The 7,500-nt window shown below is 46.4% G+C and overlaps 1 pseudogene; it reads left to right on the top strand.

Annotated features, from left to right (window-relative positions):
- Positions 1–5,525, top strand: part of LOC135506598 (protocadherin-7-like) — a 19,844-nt pseudogene extending 14,319 nt beyond the window's left edge.
- Positions 5,526–7,500: the final 1,975 nt, after the last annotated feature.

The following is a 7,500-nucleotide window of genomic DNA, read 5'->3' on the forward strand; positions in this document are numbered from 1 at the left end:
AATCCTCGTTCCTAACCCTAAAACTAATCCTCGTTCCTAACCCTAAAACTAATCCTCGTTCCTAACCCTAAAACTAATCCTCGTTCCTAACCCTAACCTTAAACCCCCTAGAATTAGCACTTGGCCTCGTGGGGACTAACAAAATCTCCCCAGTCCGTCAAAATGTAGTTTGTTTACGATTCTGGTCCCCATAAGAATCGTTAAACACGTCCAGACACACACACACACACATGCGCGCACACACACACACACACACACACACACACACACACACACACACACACACACACACACACACACACACACACACACACACACACACACAGCAGAGCATGCAACACACACACACACACACACACACACACACACACACACACACACACACACACACACACACACACACACACACACACACACACACACACACACACACACACACACACACACACACACCACTCAATGTGAAGTGGATATTTTATGATTGTAATTCCCAGCCTTAACAGCACTAAATAGAACATTGATTTAGACCTTAAAATGTGTGTCTAGTGTGTGTGTGTGTGTGTGTGTGTGTGTGTGTGTGTGTGTGTGTGTGTGTGTGTGTGTGTGTGTGTGTGTGTGTATGCGTGCTTGTGTGCGTGCGTGCGTGCGTGTGTGTGTGTGTGTGTAATGGGTCTCTCCATATGTAGCTACTGTGTATTGATTGTCCATATTGTGAATCTATGCTGCATTACCACCATCCTGTATCCTAACCACTGACTGACCCTGTTACACACACACACACGCGCACACACACACACACACACACACACACACACACACACACACACACACACACACACACACACACACACACACACACACACACACACAACACACAGTTCTGTACAACTAACCTTGTGGGGACAAATCATTCAGTAACCTTAGCTCCTAAACCTAACCCTAGCTAACCTAACCCTAGCTAACCTAATAGCTAACCTAACCCTAAACCATCCCTAGCTAACCTAACCCTAGTAACCTAACCCTAGCTATGTCAACCCTAAACCTAACCCTAGCTAACCTAACCCAGCTAACTCTAACCTAGTAACTAACCCTAGCTAACCTAACCCTAGCTTCTAACCTTAGCTAACCTAACCAGCTAACCTAACCTAGCTTCTAACCTTAGCTAACCTAACCAGCTAACCTAACCCTTAACCATGTCCCTAAGCTTCTGAGCTCCTAAACCTAGCTCCTAACCAGCTCCTAACCCTAAACCTAACCTAGCTCCTAACCCTAGCTAACCTAACCAGCTAACCTACTAACCTTAGCTAACCATAACCTAACCCTCTAACCAGACTAACCTAACCATAGTAACCCTCTAACCCTAGCTAACCTAACCTAAACCTAATAGCTAACCTAACCTAGCTAACCTAACCCTAGTAACCTAACCCTAACCAGGACTGCGCACACACACACACACACACACACACACACACACACCTATCCTAACTCACTGCTCTGATTAACCCCATTTCCATCTGTTTGGTATCGAACCAGTACTGACCTTACCATGTCAAACCAGGACTGACCTTACCATGTCTCTAACCAGTACTGACCTTACCATGTCTCTAACCAGGACTGACCTTACCATGTCTCTAACCAGGACTGACCTTACCATGTCTCTAACCAGGACTGACCTTACCATGTCTCTAACCAGTACTGACCTTACCATGTCTCTAACCAGTACTGACCTTACCATGTCTCTAACCAGGACTGACCTTACCATGTCTCTAACCAGGACTGACCTTACCATGTCTCTAACCAGGACTGACCTTACCATGTCTCTAACCAGGACTGAACTTAGCATGTCTCTAACCAGGACTGACCTTACCATGTCTCTAACCAGGACTGACCTTACCATGTCTCTAACCAGTACTGACTAGTACCTTACCATGTCTCTAACCAGGACTGACTCGTACCTTACCATGTCTTGAACCAGTACTGACCTTACCATGTCTCTAACCAGTACAGACCTTACCATGTCTCGAACCAGGACTGACCTTACCATGTCTCTAACCAGGACTGACCTTACCATGTCTCTAGCCAGGACTGACCTTACCATGTCTCTAACCAGGACTGACCTTACCATGTCTCTAACCAGGACTGACCTTACCATGTCTCTAACCAGGACTGACCTTACCATGTCTCTAACCAGGACTGACCTTACCATGTCTCTAAACAGGACTGACCACCATACCATATTATCACCATACCATACCATATTACCACCATACCATATTACCACCATACAATATTACCACCATACCATATTACCACCATACCATATTATCACCATACCATATTACCACCATACCATATTACCACCATACCATATTACCACCATACCATATTACCATATTACCACCATACCATATTACCACCATACAATATTATCACCATACCATATTACCATATTTTCACCATACCATATTACCATATTACCACCATACCATATTACCACCATACAATATTATCACCATACCATATTACCATATTTTCACCATACCATATTACCATATTACCACCATACCATATTACCACCATACAATATTATCACCATACCATATTATCATATTATCACCATACCATATTATCACCATACTGAGGGACCTCATCATACCATATTACCACCATACCATATTACCACCATACCATATTACCACCATACCATATTATCACCATACCATATTATCATATTTTCACCATACCATATTACCACCATACTGAGGGACCTCATCATACCATATTACCACCATACTGAGGTACCTCATCATACCATATTACCACCATACTGAGGTACCTCATCATACCATATTACCACCATACTGAGGGACCTCATCATACCATATTACCACCATACTGAGGGACCTCATCATACCATATTACCACCATACTGAGGGACCTCATCATACCATATTACCACCATACTGAGGGACCTCATCATACCATATTACCACCATACTGAGGGACCTCATCATACCATATTACCACCATACTGAGGTACCGATACGATATGTATTGCGATTCTCATGATACTGTATGTATTGTGATTCTCATGATACTGTATGTATTGTGATTCTCATGATACTGTAAATATGTCTCACTATTTAAAAAGAAGATGGAGAACAAGCTATAGGATCAACGATACTGTATTTTGGAGCATTTACAGCCGACTCGCTACAGCCGGACTAGGTACACCCGGACTAGCTACAGCTGACTAGCTACAGCCGGACTAGCTACAGCTGACTAGCTACAGCCGGACTAGCTACAGCTGACTAGCTACAGCCGGACTAGCTACAGCCGACTAGCTACAGCTGACTAGCTACAGCCGGACTAGCTACAGCCGACTAGCTACAGCCGACTAGCTACAGCTGATTAGCTACAGCCGGACTAGCTACAGCAGGACTAGCTACAGCTGGACTAGCTACAGCCGGACTAGCTACAGCTGACTAGCTACAGCCGGACTAGCTACAGCTGACTAGCTACAGCCGGACTAGCTACAGCCGGACTAGCTACAGCCGACTAGCTACAGCCGACTAGCTACAGCCGACTAGCTACAGCCGGACTAGCTACAGCAGGACTAGCTACAGCTGGACTAGCTACAGCCGACTAGCTACAGCTGGACTAGCTACATCTGGACTAGCTACAGCTGGACTAGCTACATCTGGACTAGCTACAGCTGGACTAGCTACATCTGGACTAGCTACAACCGACTAGGTACAGCCGACTAGCTACAGCTGGTTAGGTACAGCCGACTAGCTACAGCCGGACTAGCTACAGCCGACTAGGTACAGCCGGACTAGCTACAGCCGGACTAGCTACAGCTGGACTAGCTACAGCTGGACTAGCTACATCCGAATAGCTACAGCTGGACTCGCTGCAGCTGGACTAGCTACAGCTGGACTAGCTACATCCGGACTAGCTACAGTCGACTAGGTACAGCTGACTAGCTACAGCCAGACTAGTCACAGCTGGACTAGCTACAGTCGGACTAGCTACAGCAGGACTATCTACAGCCGGACTATCTACAGCCGACTAGGTACAGCCAACTAGCTACAGTCGACTAGCTACAGCCAACTAGCTACAGCCAACTAGCTACAGCCGGACTTGGTACAGTCGGACTAAACACAGCCGGACAAGCTACAGACAACTAGCTACAGCCGACTAGGTATAGCCAGACTAGCTACAGCCGACTAGCTACAGCTGCTGACTAACGCTACCAAGCATTTTATTAAATTCTCTCTATATTTTTTTTTACAGTTCAGTACTTGAAGTCAGATATTGAAATAATATAAAGTCCGAAATAATATCTTGATATGTAAATATATTGATTTTCTCCCCCTCTTTCTCTGGTTGTCTTGTAGTCTACTCACTCTGAAGTTATAATGCAAAACGCAGTAACTACGTCATTTCTTTTTACTGCAAAATCTGACTTCAAAGTCTTTTTCGGTCTAGACAGACTCCATGATATGTTCTGATCAACTGCTTTGTTCTTGTGTCAGGAAACTAAATACCACATTCATCAGATAATATACCTTGGCCATCACAGCAGATCAAAGATTTTTGACCAACTTGGTAGTTACTGCGTTTTGCCTTTGTAGGACAGAGTAGTGATTTACAGTTTCTGCTTTTCTCTACTTAAACCCTTGAATTATTTCATTTCCCCTCCCACCCACCACCCCCTCTCTAGGTGGCTCGTAGTCTGGCCGCCCCTCTCTACCTGGACATCGCAGGCGACCCCGACAGCGAGCGAGCGTTGGGGAAACAGCGCCTCTCGGTGGCCATCGGTGTCCTGGCGGGCGCCGCGGCAGTCATCCTGGTCATCCTCTTAGTGGTGATGGCCCGCCAGTGTGGCGCCCAGGGCAAGAACGGATACGAGGCCGGGAAGAAAGAACCGGAGGAGGATTTCTTTAGCCCTCAACCGGCCGTGCCACAAACCAGGGGAGGGACGTTGGACCGCGGACGGAAGCCCCGCAGGGACAAACGGAACGGAGGCGCCGGAGGAGCCGGAGCCAGTAATAAAACTGAACGGCCGCTCTACAGCGGCGTCGTCACGGTCAACGGGCTCCGTCGCCACGGCAACGACCACCACGTCGCCAACATCGACGATGACGACGCAGGACGTGAGCAGCGCCAGCGAGAGGTTGGCGGCTAGGTACTGCGCGGTGGACGGAGACCCCGGGAGCCCACGCATGGGCGCCAGGCATCACCAGTCGAGCCCGGATCTGGCCAGGCATTATAAGTCAAGCTCGCCGCTCCCCGCGGTGCACCTCCAGCCCTACAGCCCCCCAGCCGAGGGGAAAAAGCACCAGGCTGTACAGGAGCTACCCCCCTCTAACACCTTCGTGGGGTCTGGAGGGTCCAGTGGTAGTGGTGGAAGTGGGAACGCTGATGCCATGTCTCTGGGGTCAGACCAGTGTTCTGAGTATGGATCCCAAACGGGGAATAAGTACAGCAAACAGGTAGGACTGATTCAGTTATTCTACTGACACAAACTGAACTGAGCTCAACTGGGCTGGCCTGGTTACCCATCCACCACAGTTGACTGATTAGTGGTGGTGATAATAGGACTGATTAGTGGTGGTGATAATAGGACTGACTAGTGGTGGTGATAATAGGACTGACTGGTGGTGGTGATAATAGGACTGACTAGTGATAATAGAACTGACTAGTGGTGGTGATAATAGGACTGACTGGTGATAATAGGACTGACTGGTGGTGGTGATAATAGGACTGACTGGTGGTGGTGATAATAGGACTGACAAGTGATAATAGGACTGACTGGTGATAATAGGACTGACTAGTGGTGGTGATAATAGGACTGACTAGTGGTGGTGATAATAGGACTGACTAGTGGTGGTGATAATAGGACTGACTGACTGGTGATAATAGGACTGACTGGTGATAATAGGACTGACTGGTGGTGGTGATAATAGGACTGACTGGTGGTGGTGATAATAGGACTGACTAGTGATAATAGGACTGACTGGTGATAATAGGACTGACTAGTGGTGGTGATAATAGGACTGACTAGTGGTGGTGATAATAGGACTGACTAGTGGTGGTGATAATAGGACTGACTGGTGATAATAGTACTGACTAGTGGTGGTGATAATAGGACTGACTGGTGATAATAGGACTGACTGGTGATAATAGGACTGACTGGTGATAATAGGACTGACTAGTGGTGGTGATAATAGGACTGACTAGTGGTTGTGATAATAGGACTGACTAGTGGCGGTGATAATAGGACTGACTAGTGGTGGTGATAATAGGACTGACTAGTGGTGGTGATAATAGGACTGACTAGTGGTGGTGATAATAGGACTGACTAGTGGTGGTGAAAATAGGACTGACTAGTGGCGGTGATAATAGGACTGACTAGTGGTGGTGATAATAGGACTGACTAGTGGTGGTGATGATAGGACTGACTAGTGGTGGTGATAATAGGACTGACTGGTGATAATAGGACTGACTAGTGGTGGTGATAATAGGACTGACTGGTGAAAATAGGACTGACTAGTGGTGGTGATAATAGGACTGACTAGTGGTGGTGATAATAGGACTGATTAGTGGTGGTGATAATAGGACTGACTAGTGGTGGTGAAAATAGGACTGACTAGTGGTGGTGATAATAGGACTGACTAGTGGTGGTGATAATATGACTGACTGGTGATAATAGGACTGACTAGTGGTGGTGATAATAGGACTGACTGGTGAAAATAGGACTGACTAGTGATAATAGGACTGACTGGTGATAATAGGTGACTGGTGATAATAGGACTGACTGGTGATAATAGGACTGACTGGTGATAATAGGACTGACTAGTGGTGGTGATAATAGGACTGACTAGTGGTGGTGATAATAGGACTGACTAGTGGTGGTGATAATAGGACTGACTAGTGGTGGTGATAATAGGACTGACTAGTGGTGGTGATAATAGGACTGACTATGGTGATAATAGGACTGACTAGTGGTGGTGATAATAGGACTGACTAGTGGTGGTGATAATAGGACTGACTAGTGGTGGTGAAAATAGATATGACTAGTGGTGGTGATAATAGGACTGACTAGTGATAATAGGACTGAATAGTGGTGGTGATAATAGGACTGACTAGTGGTGGTGATAATAGGACTGACTAGTGGTGGTGAAAATAGATATGACTAGTGGTGGTGAAAATAGGACTGACTGGTGATAATAGGACTGACTAGTGGTGGTGATAATAGGACTGACTAGTGGTGGTGATAATAGGACTGACTGGTGATGATGGTGATAATAGGACTGACTGGTGATAATAGGACTGACTAGTGGTGGTGATAATAGGACTGACTAGTGGTGGTGAAAATAGATATGACTAGTGGTGGTGATAATAGGACTAACTGGTGATAATAGGACTGACTGGTGATAATAGGACTGACTAGTGGTGGTGATAATAGGACTGACTAGTGGTGGTGATAATAGG

This window comes from Oncorhynchus masou, chromosome 20 (genome assembly GCF_036934945.1).
Source record: "Oncorhynchus masou masou isolate Uvic2021 chromosome 20, UVic_Omas_1.1, whole genome shotgun sequence".
NCBI classification, from domain to species: domain Eukaryota; kingdom Metazoa; phylum Chordata; class Actinopteri; order Salmoniformes; family Salmonidae; genus Oncorhynchus; species Oncorhynchus masou.